Genomic DNA, 17,339 nt, shown 5'->3' on the forward strand with positions numbered 1-17,339 from the left:
ACGCCGAAGCGGGCGGATGAGTCGGGAGATCAGAGATGAAGGTTACTACGACCATGTGGCCATTTTGCATTCAGTAGTGAGTCGTCGCGGGAGCGTTCCGTTTCTCACGCACGCACGGGATGGATGGCATTACAGGGAATGGCACACTTCTTTGAGGAGTAGCTTTAGGCGAGACCACAGACACTGCAGGTGAATAGGAACAAAAAAAAGGATTACGCACAGGAATGATGGCGAGTGTCTGTCTTCAGTTGCATGTGTTTTATGCGTAAAAGTCAGACGTTCACATTCAGGGAGAGTCATGTTTATGAGCTTTTACTCTCCCACCTGAACCGAGCACATTTTCTCTAGTTTGGCATTACCCAAATCTAAAAGCTTTAAAGCTGGGGTACCTGATTTTTGTGTGTGTTGTGGAATACATTTATTTTTGCCACCTCAGAATATGTTGTAAACTCAGCAAAACACAGACCTTGTTGTATTTTCTTCACCTAAAGCTTTATTGAGCGATGGATGATAGAAGTCTAATCTAAATGAGTGGAATTTATCTTGGGGGTGGCCGCCCCTGCTTCACTTTGTCACCACTCAATGCTGTACACAGGTCTGAAATGTGCATTACATTCTTTGAACAATTTGAATACACAGGAGGGGCTGTGAGAGCTAGAAAGAAGTTTGGGACAAAACAAAAAATGTCAAAGTTTGAACAGGGAAAAAATCAGGTACCCCAGCTTTAGAACAAACACAAAAACAGCATGAAAATAGTGACGTAAATGTAACAGAAAAGTGATGAAAACGCAGCAAAAAAACATGCCGGAGAAGCAGCAAAAACGCTGTGAAAAAACGTGGCGAAAACCCGACAAAAGAGCAACCAAAGAACACCATAAACGTAGCGAAAACGCAACAAAAATGGCTTCAAAAACGTGGCGAAAACACGACGAAAGAGCAACCAAAAAGTGGCAGAAATGTGACGAAACATGACAAACGAGCAAGAAAAAAAACTTGACAAAAAACACTGTAAACTTGACGAAAATGCAACAAAAACGGCTTCAAAAACGTGGCAAAAACACGATAAAAAAAGCAATGGAAAGTATCAAAAACATGACAAAAAAGCAACAAAAAGAGACGAAAGCGCGGCAACAATGTCACAACAAAGTTCCAATCACTTCTGTAGGTCTTAGCTTTCAAATGAGGCATTACACTGTTGCTCTCCAGTCAAGAAGCTTTTAGATTTGGGTAAAGCCGAACTGGAGAAAATGCTCTTGGTTCAGGTGGAGGTTAAATGTCTGTTGAATAATAGCTTTTTACCGGGGGATCAAATGTATTTTTTTGGGGGACAAACGCTAAGTAAGGCCGGGAATTAAACAGTATCAACAAGAACTCCTGTAAAAAAAATAATTAAATTGGGTTGGCTTATTACAAGACTGCAAAATGTGGTGTCTGCAGGTGCCACTTTAAGAAGAAATGTTCCCAGAGTGTGAGTAAAAAGCTTTTTGAGAAAATGGCCATTGAAGTTGAAATATTCCCTATAAATCTATCTAGAAAAGTTTCTTCTGTGATATAATAAAAGAGATTATCGTGTAGATTGGACCATTTCTTTGTCTCCAAGTGAAGGCACATGTTTAGAAACCAATCTGGCTCAAGAACAGAGAAAAATTATATATGTTTTGCCTGTAATGTCATCTTAAATGCTGGGTATGAAAGTGGATTAGGAGTAACGCACTGCACTTACCACAAAAGAGAAATAAATCGAGTGAATCAAGTAAAATTCACAAACACATTCCCAAGTTTGTTTTCCACGTGGGGACTAAACATTCCTTTGTGGCAGATGTAAGAGCAAACTAAAGGTGTCAAAATAGCCCATTTCAATACAATTGCTTTTAATTTCGCGGCCCTGCAGAAGCGTCTTTGCTCATCCATTCACACCATCCACAGCGTGCCTCCCACATCCCGTAATAGTCTTAAGGCAGACATACGCATGAATGCAGGTCACAGAGGGCTGCTTCCTGTCAGTGAGTGACAGACAGACAGGCTGCGTGTCTGGGGCCCTCGTGTTAGGAAGCAAACAGAGACAGGTGCGGCTTTGAAAGACAGTCTGCAGACTTTTGTTTTCAGTCTGGCCTGTAGTTGAGTTTGGGTGCAAATGCTCGACCTATCTGAATTAAAAGTCCTTGGGCAAGACCTTTCCTGTGTGAATGAATGTTGTGGTTCAAGGGCCTCGCTTCTGTCAGTCTACTCCAGGGCTGCTGTGGCTACAGTTGGGGCTGGGCAGCTGATGCTACAGCATAGCAGCGGCATTGGTAACAGAAGTCATATTAACAGTTCTACCCAGAAAATTAAAAAGGCAAAGCGGCGATCAGTCCTTACGTATGCGGACTGTTAGCAACTTTCCTGATGTTGTGTTGCCCAATGTATTTTTCCTATAGTCGTTAGAATTTAGCCATCACATCCTTAATGATAAACAATCCAGATGTTTGTTGACCCATCGCCCACTTAGGTGGTATCAAAGCCTTGTTAAAAATCATTAATGAATGTACAGACCTTTTGAGATTTTACTGTAGATATGAAGTAACGTTCTCTGAGCTAATGCTAAATCACATCCTGTTCAGTTTCTGCGGTCGGATACACAACAAATGCTATAGCTGCCATGAAATGGACCTGTCATATCTCGCCATACTTTAAAATAGAGCCTGGCTTCTCCATTCATTAGTATAAGGAGAGAACGCTCAGTTCAAACAGGTCTGGGAGCTGTTGGATAACAGAAGTCAACATTCGATGGAACAGGCTCAGATAGCTTAAGGCATTTCTATGATTCTACCATGCCTGGATAACGCCAGGCTGCTGTGTGCGCTCGAATCATTTGGAACTGCGCAGCAGCCTGGGGACCAGGGCTGAAATTTTTGCATGGATTTGGGAACCAATTACAGAACGAGGAGGGACGACAAGACGATGATGCACTATTCGATATACGGAAGCTTGTAGTTTATTTACGGATAAAAAAAAAGCTTTATTTACGGATCCAACATGACAGCAGCAGACGCGACGCTATTTTTTGATCAAGCTTTAGACCTTGTTCTAAATAGTTTAACTCGAAAGTTTACAGCGGGTACATCATACATCATCGGATACGATGATATGATTGGCTGTGGCGACGTGCAGACGCATGATAGACATTCGTAAACCACACCTCTCCTACCAGAAAATGAATTGGTGGTCCCCAGACTAAATAAAACCTGTGATGTTAGTCTGGCGTTAGCTAGGCTAGATTCTACCCTGTTGTTCACTTGTTTGGACTCTTTTTGTTTTTTGTTCTCCTGTTTAGAATGAAAATGATATAAGCGCGTCCCGTCTCTTATGGCCTCCACCCCTGCGTGTAGCGTGAATAATGACTACAGTGTTGCGCTCTGAGAAGCTGGTCAAGCTTGTAAACAGAGATGGTCAAAGTACTTGATTTCATTATTTGAGTAAAAGAACAGAAGGGAAAGATCATTGAACGCGTCTAATTGGTTAAACATAGACAGTTGCTCGTCCACTTAAAAGAAAAGAATAAATACAATATAACAATAAAACAATCACCCGCGACGTGTGTATCGCACATGGCATGCTAATATTACAACATTGTTATTTCGTAATATTGTGCGGCCCTAGTGAAAGTACTAACGTATTTACTACAGAAAATACTAAAGTAATAAAAGTAGAACGTGTTTATCAGTAAAAATAGTGTTTTTAAGTGTGTCTAACTTATCAGCTTCTAAAACATGAATATTGCTCCTTGATTAACTAACAGTACGACAAACCATCTCCCTTATTGTGAGTCAGCTGCATTTGACAATACATCTGCACAGCGCCGCCTACTGTTCTGGAGTGTGCATTATGAGGCTTTTAAAACAAAACAAATTGACTCTTTACTTTGGAGCTTTTATAGAAATGTAGTGGGGTAGAAAGTAGAAAGTTCTCAACAAAACCAGTACTCATGTGAAGGGTACAGTACTGCAGTAAATCGACTTTGTTATCGTTTCTCAAATCTCCTGGATGCATCTCAACTGTGTCCTAAATGTTGATCCAAAAATACATATATATCGCAAATCTTATGGTCTATATGCACCCATGGGAGCAGGTGGGACTCAGGGGTGGGGATGAGGGGGACGTCTGCCTTACACGTGCATCGATCATGCTTCTCCCCTCAAAACAAGAAGGGACTTTCCCCCCAGTATGTTTTCTGTCCTCTGAGTGATATTAATGAGTTCTTTTTTAAAACCCTTAAGCCGTCATGCTTGTTTTGAAGAGCGTGGCCCGCCCTGGTCTGCTGTGAGTTATTGTCCATCGCACTCACGTGAACTCGGGTGGGCTCTGTCGATTGAGACGGCGGCGTTTGGCAGGAAGACTCTGCGGTTTCGCTCTCTGTCTGCCGACTTTACTACTGTATTATTTTATCCGCGTTATAAATAGGCCCATAGTCGTCGACGGCGCGGGGGAAACGGCAGGTCAGCCCAGTACACGGCTCCCTCTTCTCCGCTCTGAAAGGAAGGGCACAGCCTGTCGGAAAAGTTGAATGGCGGCATTAATAATGGAATGTCAACCATCGGCCCGTGGCTGGTCCTGACATCGGGACGGAGAGGTGTCATCGCGCTTGAAAAGGGGGGCTTCATCTGTGAGAAAGTGCCAAGCTATTTCTTTATTCATATGTTTTGTTTGAGGTCTGGCACCAGAAATCTGCTGGACCTTTCATATATTCCGGACCATTTAACATTTCTGTTTTAAGTGACAGTGACTGGACCTGGATCTGACTGTATTTCAAGGTCAAGGTAACTTCATTGGTGCCCGCAGGTAAATCTGTTTGCAGAAGGGAAATACAGCAGTCCAAAACAAATACACGAGTTGAACTTGGACACGGACTTGCACATTCGAGACGTGTTCTTGGAAGTGCCCGTGGAAGACTTGACTGAGGACATGTGGGTCGACTTTGACTCCAAGAATTGTGACTGCAACTCTGGTGCACGCTGCATAATGAAATAGGTAGCTAAAAGACATCGGAGGTCGCTGGATGTGGCGGATGGCTTCAGCAAATACAACAGGGATGCAAGACAGGTCAGGCCAATCGAAATCGAAAAGTTGAATGTTTGGAAGTAGTTCATTCATTTCAGAGCACACAAAATGGCTCACATTTCGTACGCAAGGCAACTCATTGCGCCTTACAAAGGAAGATATGCAAAATTACAATCAGGTTAAGGCAAAGCACATAGATAAAACATCAAAACATGGGGAGTGCACAAGGTCACTATTAGCAAGAGACGCTTTGACTGACAAACAGAATATAGAGGAGTACTCACGCTTGATGACTAGCAGGCAAAGGAGATACAAAAACAACTTTTTAGAGCATTTATTTTTTTTCCAACCATGTTACAATGTCGTTGCTTCATCACAAACTTACTAACAACGCACTACTTAGTAATGCGTTAGAGTACTAAGATTACTTTTTAAGAGTAATGAGTTAGTTTTAGTACTAGTCTCTTTTTCAAATGGGTAACATGGTGCTGATGCCTGGCCCCATTCCTTCCGCTGCTGCTTAGACTGACAGTCGGTGCGCAAACTGTCCTCCAAAACTTCACAGCAAGTCAGTGAGTTTTCAGCGAGCACGTTCACATCGTGGAAGTACTAACATTATTTCAAAAATACTAGCAAAAAGGACAATCCAGCGCTGGTGGCAAAGCTAAAGAGGAAAACCACGATGAAGTAGGGCTGTGCAATTAATCGAAATTCGATTACGATTTCGATTACAACAGTAAACGATTACAAAATTAGCATAATCGCAAAAAATCGATTATAATTTTTATTTTTTATTTTTATTTTAAGCAGACTTGCATTATTTCAGGCCGCTGGGATTATTTTCCCTTCGCTTTTCACGTGCCGCGGCTCATGCTTTTGTCTGACATAAAAACAAACGGCGCTGTGTGATGATGTCATCAGGTCGCGCTGCTCAGTTTGCTTGCGCAGGTGTGAGGGCTGGCCAGCAGGGGGCAGGTGTGAAACAGAGACCTCTCTTTAATCAAGGCAAACTTGAAATCATTTGTACTTTTATGACTGTTCAGAAAACAGAAAATGTAGTGTAGTGTTTTGATTAATAAATAAATAAAATAAAGATAGACTTTTTTTTAAAGGCAACAAATAATCGTTTGAATAATCGTGATTTCAATTATGACAAAAATAATCATGATTATTATTTTTTCAATAATCGAGCAGCCTTACGATGAAGCCCTCGCCTCCCAAACAACAACGCTAGCTTATTCCAATGTAATCGACAAACTCACAGCTTTATGTGGTTGAGGAAAGCTGTACAATTAATCTATTTCAAGTTGAGTATGTCGTATGTTTATTACTACCAAATGCAGAGCACTTTGTAACGTGTAAGAGCTCCTCTACAGACGTTCTTTTTGTCGAAGAAACTGGCGCTGTTTCTGAGCGGGCCAAACTGTTGATTATTTTAAGCTTTTATAGGTCGACTATAGGCATGTAGTTTCAATTGGTAATGCGTGAGTACTCTAACGCTTAACTGTCATAATAAAGTAACGCAGTAACGCAGCAAGTAACTTAAGGAGTTACTTTTAAAAGTGACATTACCCAACACTGGCGGCAACTATGTGAAGTGCGGGAAAAGCCATTTTAGTTCAATCAAGCGTTTTCTAATTGACAAAATGTAAGACGGTGATCAACATGTGTTTGAAATGAGTACAAAATCCGTGTCCAAAGCGAAACACTCCCGCTTTGAAGTAGAAGTATTAAAACAAGAGAGTGTTTTAAACGTTCCGCTCCATCCCCGTTCGCGCGGCTTTAGCGGAACGCGCTTCACGAGCTCCCCCTGCGCCGCTGTAGATGTTTTCTCTGCAGCACACGTCAGGCTGAGTCACCGCAGAAAGTGTGTCAGTGGGCTACAGATCTCCACTCCCGAGCTGCCAGACCCGCCTCGCTGTGCTCTGCTCAAGCACAACTGTATCACACAGAACGCCGACGGGACGCTGTGATGACGCGCCAGCCTGTCGAGATGCTTCTGAGTCAGAATCGCTGTTTTGCAATCGGAAAATCACACCGATTGCTACATTTAGGGGCAGTGTCTTTTATAAACGGGGAGATATCCTGGCGTCATGGGGGTTTATTGTGTCGGAAAAGCGGCTTGCCAGTCGTTAAATTTAGCTTGATCTAGATTTCTGTCCACATGCAAATGAAAGCTAATCCCTCTATAAAAGTATCAATGGAAAAAATGCTATCTTATCTTTGACAAAAAGAGCGCTTGAATTATCGGGATTTGTGCAGATTTTGAGTAGGTTTGGACTGTCATTTTGGGTCTAATTTCAAGGGTTTTTGTCTTATTTTAAAGGTACACCGCGTAACATTTTGGCCTATGCTGTTGCCATCAGTGCCAAAGGTGGGGGTCAAGAGGTTCAATTTAAACAAATGCCGATTGCAAATCCTTCACAATGAGGAAGTTGCAAATCTAGACTACACCAGAAGAAGCAAAAACTACAAAATAACATAGTAGAATAATAGAAAATGGACTCATAATGGACTTATAAGGAAAATGCAATGGAAATCCCTGAATCTGTGCTTTACTAGATTGGCTGTATTTACTTTTGTATCCCCGACCAGCCACAGATAACCCCCCCCCCCCCCCCCCCCCCAGATTCTGAGTAGGTTAGGACTGTCTTGTTGCCAACAAAACAAGAATGATTTTCTTGCCTTTTTTGGGGTCTAATTTCAAGGTTTTTTGTCTTATTATAAAGGTACACCACATAACATTTTGGCCTATGCTGTTGCCATCGGTGCCAAACCTTCTCCCAATGACCAGCTCCACACAGAAAATGCTATTACCGCAGTGGATAATCAAAGAATGAATTTGGATGAGAACTTCTGAAATCTGAAATCTGCTGACTTTACTCGACATCTCCATGGCAACGAGCTGGAGAGTACCCACTCCCGGTAAAGTTGTAGTCATATCTTAGGAGCGCTTACAGCAAAAGCACATGTTTGTTTGTGCATTTATGAGGTATTTTTCACTGATGAAAATATCTGTCATATAATAAATGCTTGTATTTCAATTAGATGTTTGCGGTGAAATTCTACACGGTGTGGCTTTAAGAGTTCATGTAAGTTTCTCTTATTTTAAGTGAATTAGTGCTTGTTCCATTGGCTCTTTTTTCAAGACCGTCCACATCTACCTTGATTCAAGCACATTTCAAGTGATTTATTTAAGATGAGATGTCATTTTACGGTGATTTAATACATTTATATAATTGATGTGTTTATGTGCTTTCATCTTTGACACATCACATGTAGGTTTAGTGGCGACTCGCAGCATCAGACACTAAATCTGATGCTAAAATGTAAGCCTACGTCTGCCTCCAGAGAACACTCTTCATCGAAGGAATTTTTAAACACAGTCCCGAGAAAATCATCATGTTTTTGTTGCTTTTTTATGGCTTTTTTCGCTATTTTGACACTCTTTTCAAGAAGCTTTTAGAGTAAAGCCTAACTGGAGAAAATGTGTTTGCTTCAAGTGGGGGTTCAACTTAAACAAATGCCGATTGCAAATCCTTCACAATGAGGAAGTTGCAAATCTAGACGACACCAGGAGAAGCAAAAACTACAAAATAACATGTGAAGTGAAGGAATAATAGAAAATGGACTCATAATGGGCTTATAAGGAAAATACAATGGAAATCCCTGAATCGGTGCTGTACTAGATTGGCTGTATTTACCCCCCCCCCCCCCCCCGACTCCGCTGTTATCACACATTGCAAAACTTTACGTAGTCCCGACACACAGTCTGGGGGTCGCTGACCGTATCGGATTCCGCAGGTGGAAATAAACGGAGCTGCTTATCTGAGTAAACTCTGTGAATGTGCCGCTCCGTGTTTGCAGTGGAAGCGCGTTGGCACTGACATTCTCAGAGGCTGAAAGGCCAGGCCAGGGTTTATCAATCATAAATACGAGCGAGGCCGGGGATCCGGTTACTCCCGCGGCGCTGTTTACTCTGCACGCCGACGAGGGGGACGGACAAGAGAGAGACATTCTGTTTAATTGTTGTTGTAGATTACGGCGTCCTTTCTCCTTAGAAAACCAGTATTCGTAGTTTGTAGATGCATCATAGTAACAATGTATGTAGGGCTGGGTACCGTTAGAAGATACCAGTCTGGTATTGGACTAAAAAGTGTAGGTACAGAAAAAAAAATCCTCTATCTTTAGATTTTGATGCTTTTTGGTCCAGGGACAGAATTAAAGGAAGTGGTTTCAGCTCAAATAAATGCAAATCATTTTTTCCCCAATTCTTTGTTAATACTAAAAACAATGTCTTTTTTTTTTTTTACCCAACTTTTCCTTTCCTTTTTGCCACAATTTTCACATTTACACATTTCTTGACATTGGAGATGATTCTGATAATGTGAATTTGGCAGATCTTCCAAACATTATTGTTCCTAGGGCTGCAACTAACGATTATTTTGGTAATCGATTAATGTACCGATTATTTTTACGATTAATCGATTAATCGCTTGGCTGTGAAAGGTGCATGGACAATGTATTATTTCAAAAAAAAAAATTTATCACATAAAGCTAAAGTGGCGCCACTTGAGGACATGTTGATGGAGTAAACTTAAAGTAAACGTTTGTAGGAGGCTCTTTGTGCTAATTCTGCTTTCTGATTGGACAAGACAAAGACAGATATTCATGAAATTTACAATGTACAAGACACTGCAGACCCTAACTTTAAAAAACAAAGTAGGTTTTCATCCAAAATACATAATTGTCATGTCTTTTTTGCTCTATTTTAGTCTGTTTACTAGAAAACGATTAATCGATTACTGAAATAGTTGACAACTATTTTAGTAATCGATTAGTTATCGATTAATCGATTAGTTGTTTCAGCCCTAATTGTTCCGTTTTCCAGTTCTAGATGATAAATATTTTCGTACTAGCATTGAGTTGCCTTGTGTACGAAATGCGCAGTATAAATAAAGTTGCCTTGCCTTGCCTACTAGTATTGAAGTAGGTAAGTTTTAGGCTATTTCTAAGGGGAAAATATGAAATAAAGATGCAAGTTAATCTCAGTTTAATCAGAATTGCAATTTTAATGGTTGCAATTTGCAATAAGTCACAGTATGTCTCAAAATCCCTAAATTCGGAAAATTGTATTGATCAATTTTCCAGTCAGTTTTATGATTTCATACTAAAAGTGAATGAATGTAGCCGATTCATGAACTTAGACACGCCTTTCATACAAACCTCGGCTCAAACAAAAACAGCCACTTTCCTCCAGTTTAATTTAACACAAAAATCTCATACAAACTGCAGTGACCAGTGAGATTATTAGTATTATTTAGGGATGCAGCAATGATCCGATGCTGGTATGGGATATTGGAATCGATACCAGAAAAAAAAAAAAATTCGGAAATCGGCTACAAATATCTGATACTGAACCAATACCAGTTTTGTTCTCTCACCGCTTTAAAAACACGGGCAGAATCGCTGTGTTGTTTGCCATTTATTTATTTATCAGATCAGTTTATGTGACTTGTTCATATTAATGTAACCCATATAGCCGGTCACATCTTTAACATAGAAAAGTCCAGTTGTTATTGTTTAATGTTTTTCCATTACTGTTTATTCTACATGTCTTTCTACCTGCTTTAGGCACTCATGGCTCTTTACATCTAGGAGCCACTCACCCATTCACACTCTCATTCATACACCAGTGTGCGCAGACACTGAAGGTAAGGAGGGTGAAGTGTCTTGCCCAAGGACACAACGACAATGTGCACCTGCGGGACTGACTACTGCAGTGGCTGATTTCACTTTTTTTTAGGCTACTTTAGGTGATCCAATCATAGTTTCTGACCCAGCCTTGATTAGTTGACGTTAGCATTAGTATGTTGCCGCTAGCTTTAGCATGCTGTTGCTAGCAATCAAAAATGCCACGGCGATCGAAACGTAATTGCGGAGGTTAAAACCAACACAGCGATTGAATTCCCCAGATTCTGCCCGTTTTTTTTAAAGCGGTGAGAGAACAAAACTGGCTTTGGTTCAGTGTTAGATATTTATAGCCGATTTCCGATATCATATTTTTTGAAGAACGTTGGAAAATTCCATTCAAATCAATGGAGCGTTCTACTTGTGTTGTGAAGAGCCGTATAATAAAGGCGATAATTGATAACATCTTGTTTGCAAAAGAAAAGAGAGACTGATCTCACAAACAATAGAGAAAAAAAACAACTTTTTCATTCACAGCTACTTTTAAGAAAGTCTCTTGGTATCGGTTAATATCGGATATCGGCCGATACCGTAGCCCCCAGTATTGGTCTCAGAAGCAAAGAAGCTGGATCGGGGCATCTCAAACTTGTCCTGCTGTTAAATCACAAAAGGGGTGTTCGTTTTCCTCTAAACTTCCTAACAGGAAAGTAAACTCTCTCCAGCTCGTTCAGCCGCAGAGTTTCCCGCAGTGTCCTCTTGTTTGTCGGTAACACTATCCTCTGCCACGCGATCCAGCCTCCAGCTTTCATTAATGCCCCATCAGGAAGTACGGCTTTCTCTTTAACAACAAACAAATTAGTCTTTGTGCTCCCCCGCCCCCCTCCCCCCTTTCCTCTCCCCCTCCCCTCGCCCCTCGTAGGCTGAAAATTGTGAATGAAACAAAGGCTGCGCTCACGCTCGAGGGAGCCCCGGGCCACGGCAAACACTGCATTCTGTGGAGTGATCGCTTCCGCTTCTAAATGTGGACAAGAGGCAGGCAGACACAAATCGAAGCAGCTCCCCAAACACACCGCCGGGGCTGCTTCTACGGCGGGTGCGAGCGGTGGGGGTGGGTGTGGGGTTGTATTTATAGACAGGAATCCGAAACCAGGGGCGGGGCTAAGGTTGGAGTGTGCAGAAGTAAACAAACGCACACAAAATGGAGACGGGCAAAACTTTGGTGGGACTTAGGTCTCAGGCAGGTATTTAAGTCCGCTAGCATTTAGCCTCAAACATTGAAAATTATGATTTATATTATGTTGTCGTCAACCCATCGACCTTATTTAGATGAAGTCAAAGCCCGGTGAGAAGTCATTCATGAAATAGTTCATAATAAAAGTTAACGTATTGAAGTGGCTTCTGATCCAAATGATAACACATATTCAGTTTTTTCTTCGGATACACGTCTAACGGCCAGTAAACATCATCTACTAATCTGGTTATTACGGAGAAACTTCAGAAATTATATAAATGCCATGAAACGGACATTCTTACCTCGCCATAGTCGGCACTGGCTTCACTGTTCCAGATCATATGAGGAGAAAAAAAAGCTCTATTTACAGGTCGGTGAGAGAGTGCATTTGTAGGAACACGCTCAGAAACTTTTTTTTTTTTGGTGCAGCCTACCACACACAACACCAGTTTGGCATTTGCTGCATAGACACTCATAAGAACTGCTCAAACAGCTTCACTAACGCCAACATGGCAGCCTATGTCACCGAGGGGCGACTCATAAACACCCAGATTGCTGTCTTCATCAATTTAGATGGGAATACCTTTGGTTGTATTTGGAAATCGCAAAGACTGCAATTATTCATGTACAAATGACCTGCAACCCTGTGGTTCAACAGCTGGTGTAATGTTATGTTTGCCCAAAGAACAGAAACAGCCTGAAAACACTACCCGAGTCCGTTAAAGTACTTTAAATAGAAAAATTAGCGATCATACAACTCTAAAAATAAATGATACAGTTCCTGCAAATACATTTTTAGGAGTTACCATTGATGGTAAACTTGAATGGAAATCGCATATAAGTATATTAAAAACAAAATTAGCAAAAACCATTGCTCTAATTGGCTAATTGAAAACTGTACTCGATAAAAAAAATCTCTTCTATTACTGTATAACTCCTTTATACTTCCTTACCTAAATTATGACCTGGAATATGGGGAAACAATAATAAATCCAATACTCATCCTATTTTCCTACTTAAAAAAAAAGCAATAAGAATTATCACTAAAGCAGATTTCTATGCACCAACGAACCCTGTCTTTGTAGAGCTGAGCCGACTGAAAATCCATGATCTTGTTGATCTAAATACATTAGTAATAGTGTACCAAGCATTTAACAATCTTCTCCCTCCTCCCATCCAGGAGCTTTTTGAACACAGGAAAAGTCAGTGTAACCTCCGAGGAACTGCTATTTTCAAAAAAGCAAAAGCTAAAAAGAATAAAAAGAGTGGATGTATTTCTGTAAGAGGTGTTAATCTGTGGAACGACCTGGAAGATCAGTTGAAACTGTCCCGAACAGTCAAAGCTTTCAAAAAGTTGTTTAAAGCTACTAAAATTCAAGAATATATAAGCTTAGGATGAATAAAGTAAGAAAAAATAATAAAAATAAAAAAATAATAATGATGACATGATTTAGTTTCACCTAAATTAACATATAACAAATGTATGTACACATATTTGTTGGAATATTGAAATTTATGTTAACTGTTAACTGCAGATAGATTTCTCTTCGGTTTGACACTTGTTATTAATGTTTGTGTTTTGTTTTTTGTTTTTTTCTGTAAACTGGGTTAGTCGTTATAAGTTTTCACTTCAGCCTAAACCCTTTCGGTCGTGTTGTACACAAAGAATTGGAAATGTTTTTACGTTTAAAGGAATAAACTGACCGAATAAACTACAACTACTACTACTACTACTGTTTTATACCAGGATTTTGTTGACAGATTCAAATGGAACATAATTTTATGGTTCACGCTGAATATTATTATTTGGGTCACGCCTGGGGATGTCGAGATGAACCGGTTTTACAATTACGGCTGTTCTAAAAGCTCAGGGTAGGCACTCAGAAGAAAGCGTGTCCGGTGTTGATACATGAAGTCAGCGGCAGGTTCAATAATCCAACGTGCAGAGAGCAAATCTTGATCATGATCATTGCAGAGCGCTGCCAAAGGAGGAGTCCCAAAAAAAAAAACATGTGCAGCTGCGTTTGTTATGTCACGGTAAAAAACGAAAGCGAAACGGGGTGAGCCGTGTGGAAATGTTTTGTAATGAACTCGTGCGACGACATAACAGAGAGAGAGAGAGCAGCTCTTATCATAGAATATCTCATGCAGGGGCGGACTGACCATATGTCCGTTCTGGAAGAGCACAGAAGGGCCACTGGCTCTAGGGCCACCAGTCCCGCCTCAACTGAGCGTTACCCAAATCTAAAAGCTAAAAAGAAAAGCATCCAAATGGCGAGAAAAAGAGGATGAAAAGTCAACAAAAACACGAAAAACACGGACAAAAAAAGCTACAAAAACGTGAGAAAAATACAAGAAAAAATTATAGAAAAAACAACCAAAATATGACAAAAATGTGGCGACGTGACGAAAATTTTCCATCACTTTTGTGGGTCTTAGCTTTCAAATGAGGCGTTACATTGTTGATCTCCAGTCGAGAAGCTTTTAGATTTGGGTAAAGCCCAGTATAAAGAAACGGAATTCCGTGGAGTATGGTGTGCCACAAGGTTCAATTTTGGGACCTTTATATTTATATTAATGATTTTGCTTCTGTTTCTACGACCACCTTTCCCGTTCTTTTTGCTGATGATACCAATCAAAAAAATAATAATAAAAAGCCGAACTGGGGAAAATGCACTTGTTAATGTTAAGGCGGGTGGTAAAAGGTTAAAATATGTATTCGTGGAAGTGCACAATTATGCTAATTTGGGCCAGGCTGGTCAGAGCCCAGGGCTGTTTTTCAGTCCCAGTCAGTTCACGCCAGTTTGCGTCTAGATATGGCTAACAATAATTTTCCACGGCCCATTTATTATTATTCTAAAACCATCAATTCATTTCTTTTTGATGTGAGGGTAAAAGCATAAAGACAGCCTGAATGTTCAATAGGGTTTCAATGAAAACAATCCTTAAGTATATCTAAAAATGAACATATAATGCTTTGTTTTTCCTTGTTGGGAACATTTAGACAGTACTGTAAAGGATTCATTCAGTCTGATCTGATCTGATTCTAAGCTGCCTCCTGGGTTCTTCCCTGTTCCAGAGCGTGGTGTCCTGCACTGGTCAACTCCCCCCCCCCCCCCCCCCCCCCTTCCTCTTCCGCCTGCACAGCTCCCCCCGCTCCACAAAGTCTTTCACCACTTCTCCAGCGAATGAACATAAATCAGAACAATAGCAGAGATAGAAGTTTTGTGTGGCACTTAACGTGAGTCTTGTTTTTTCGAGCCTCTTGTGACGCCTGCGCTGTGCTGCAGGTGTGGGGGGCTCTCGGGGGCTCTTCAGTGTTTCAGAAGAAGAAGTTTGCAGCTCAAAAGCTAGCTCTTTGTTTACTTAAATAAGAAAAAAAAAATCGGTTTCCTTTATGGCCAGCACTGACACTCTGCAGTGAAGAAAAAAAAAAAAAAAAATCCACTGAACCTTACGAAAACACGGCAAAGATGTACAAAAGTGTCCACCAATGCAGTTTGCAGAAAAAGTGTAAGAGAGAGGGAAGTGTTTTTTTGCTCAGGGGTGAATTTCTCCCAGTCCAGATCCCAGAGAATCGCTCTTTAACACCTGTATTTCCTGTATTTGACACCAGAGCATCCCAACTGTAGGTTTTTCACGTCTTCAAACGGCTCCAGTCCTCCGCCCCCCCCCCCGTGGGCCGTAATTGGCTCAGAGCACCACTAAAAATGCCCCAGCGTGAACAACGATAGATAAAAATAGCTCCGAGGCTTAAAGAGAAGTCTCATGCTTTGGCACGGCATCCACAACTGCTCCATTGACTGAAGCTGAGATGGCGCTGATACTGATTGTTGGTAAACATCCCTCTGTTTGCTCAGTGCTTCCTTCCTGGCTGCAGATCCTATCGCGTAGAAAAACATCTCCACCGCCGCATGTCTGGAATACCTCGGCAAACGTGCTGTGGAGAGGACGCCCCCCCCCCCTTTTTTTTTTTACAGACTGTGGGGGAATTCATGACTATCCATTTACTCAGTTAGTTAGTTTAGGTTTTGGCCTCTCGTATCGCAATACTTTGTGCTGTAATACCAAGCATGGATACTTTCAACACTGGATTTTTCATCATTTCATCATGTTTCATCATGTTTTCCAGTAACAGTTACACAACACTTTATTATTGAGTGTAAAGTTTACAATTTGTTTACCTCAATAAATCCTTTCCGTAGTCCCTCTGGGGGTAATACAAGTGTTAAAGGGATGATTGGGGGTCTTTTTTATCTCCCACTGGTGTCTCTGGCCAGAAAACCACAATTGCAACTTCACTGCCACTGGGCCGGATTCACCAACACACACTAATGGAATCACGAAGAGGAAGCTTGCAGGCTAATGGGCAAAGCTAACTGCGGGCTATCGCCACTTAAACAATATTTACAGCCAAGTTTGAGTGAAAAAAAAAGGATCTTCATTGTGTAATTGGATTTAGAATATTCCTCTGTCCCTTTGTCTTTTCTGTCAGCGTAGTATGTACTCTCTACGACACCTGCAGTGGCGCTTATGGCCTCTAGGGGCACGGGTTCGTTAAATGTCAAATGGCCGCTGGTTTATACATTTTGGACACATGACTGACTTTTAACACATTTTATGATAAACATATTACTTATCATAATTTCTGATAATTTCTATCGCAATACGTATCAGATTTGACCCCTGAGTATCGTGATGCGTATCGATCGTGACAAAAGTGGATTGTCCCAGTCCTACTAGCATAAGATAAAGTGCTTTCTACTTTGTAATACATTGCAAGGACCCATTTTTATCAAAGTGAGTGTCTAGATTTATACTGATAGATATTTAATATCTAATTAAAGATATACACATAAATGCCCACACATGCCCCATTTGCCTTCTCACCCGTACTCATTTCTGCAAGGACCATTTCTTTATAAAATAACTCTTTAATTTACATCGGCAAACTGTTCCATAGTCCACATGCTGAAACACAAAAGCTTTTCCTTGTGCACTCACAGACTAAAAGTTCATTTTTGATCTAAGCCCCTTCCTTTGGTTGGTGCACTGATGTCACACAGAGGGGATGGGGGGATTTCCGTAACTGGAGAGAGGGGGCTGGAGGTTCATTAGGACGGTCCCTATCATAGTCCGGTGCAAAAAAATAAAGACGCAGTTGAAACCCGATGATATTGGACCTCCCGCCTCAGCTTAAGTTTGTTTTGATCAGGCTGTTGAAGTGTGCGTGTTGTGGTGACCGGCTAAGCTTGTGTAAGCACTTAACAGGTTTAACCAACGAGCTCACATGCCTCCCTCTTCTGGTGGGCTCATTCCAAAGGGAACACAACATGCTTTATCCACACCTTTTAATTGCTTTTGTGATAGATTTGGAATG

At 41.1% G+C, this 17,339-nt stretch overlaps 1 protein-coding gene across 1 annotated transcript in view; it reads left to right on the forward strand.

Moving 5' to 3' along the window:
- Positions 1 to 17,339, forward strand: part of igf1ra (insulin-like growth factor 1a receptor) — a 125,899-nt gene that overhangs the window by 451 nt on the left and 108,109 nt on the right. The window lies entirely within an intron of this gene.

This window comes from Gobius niger, assembly GCF_951799975.1.
Source record: "Gobius niger genome assembly, chromosome: 12".
In the NCBI taxonomy this organism is placed as follows: domain Eukaryota; kingdom Metazoa; phylum Chordata; class Actinopteri; order Gobiiformes; family Gobiidae; genus Gobius; species Gobius niger.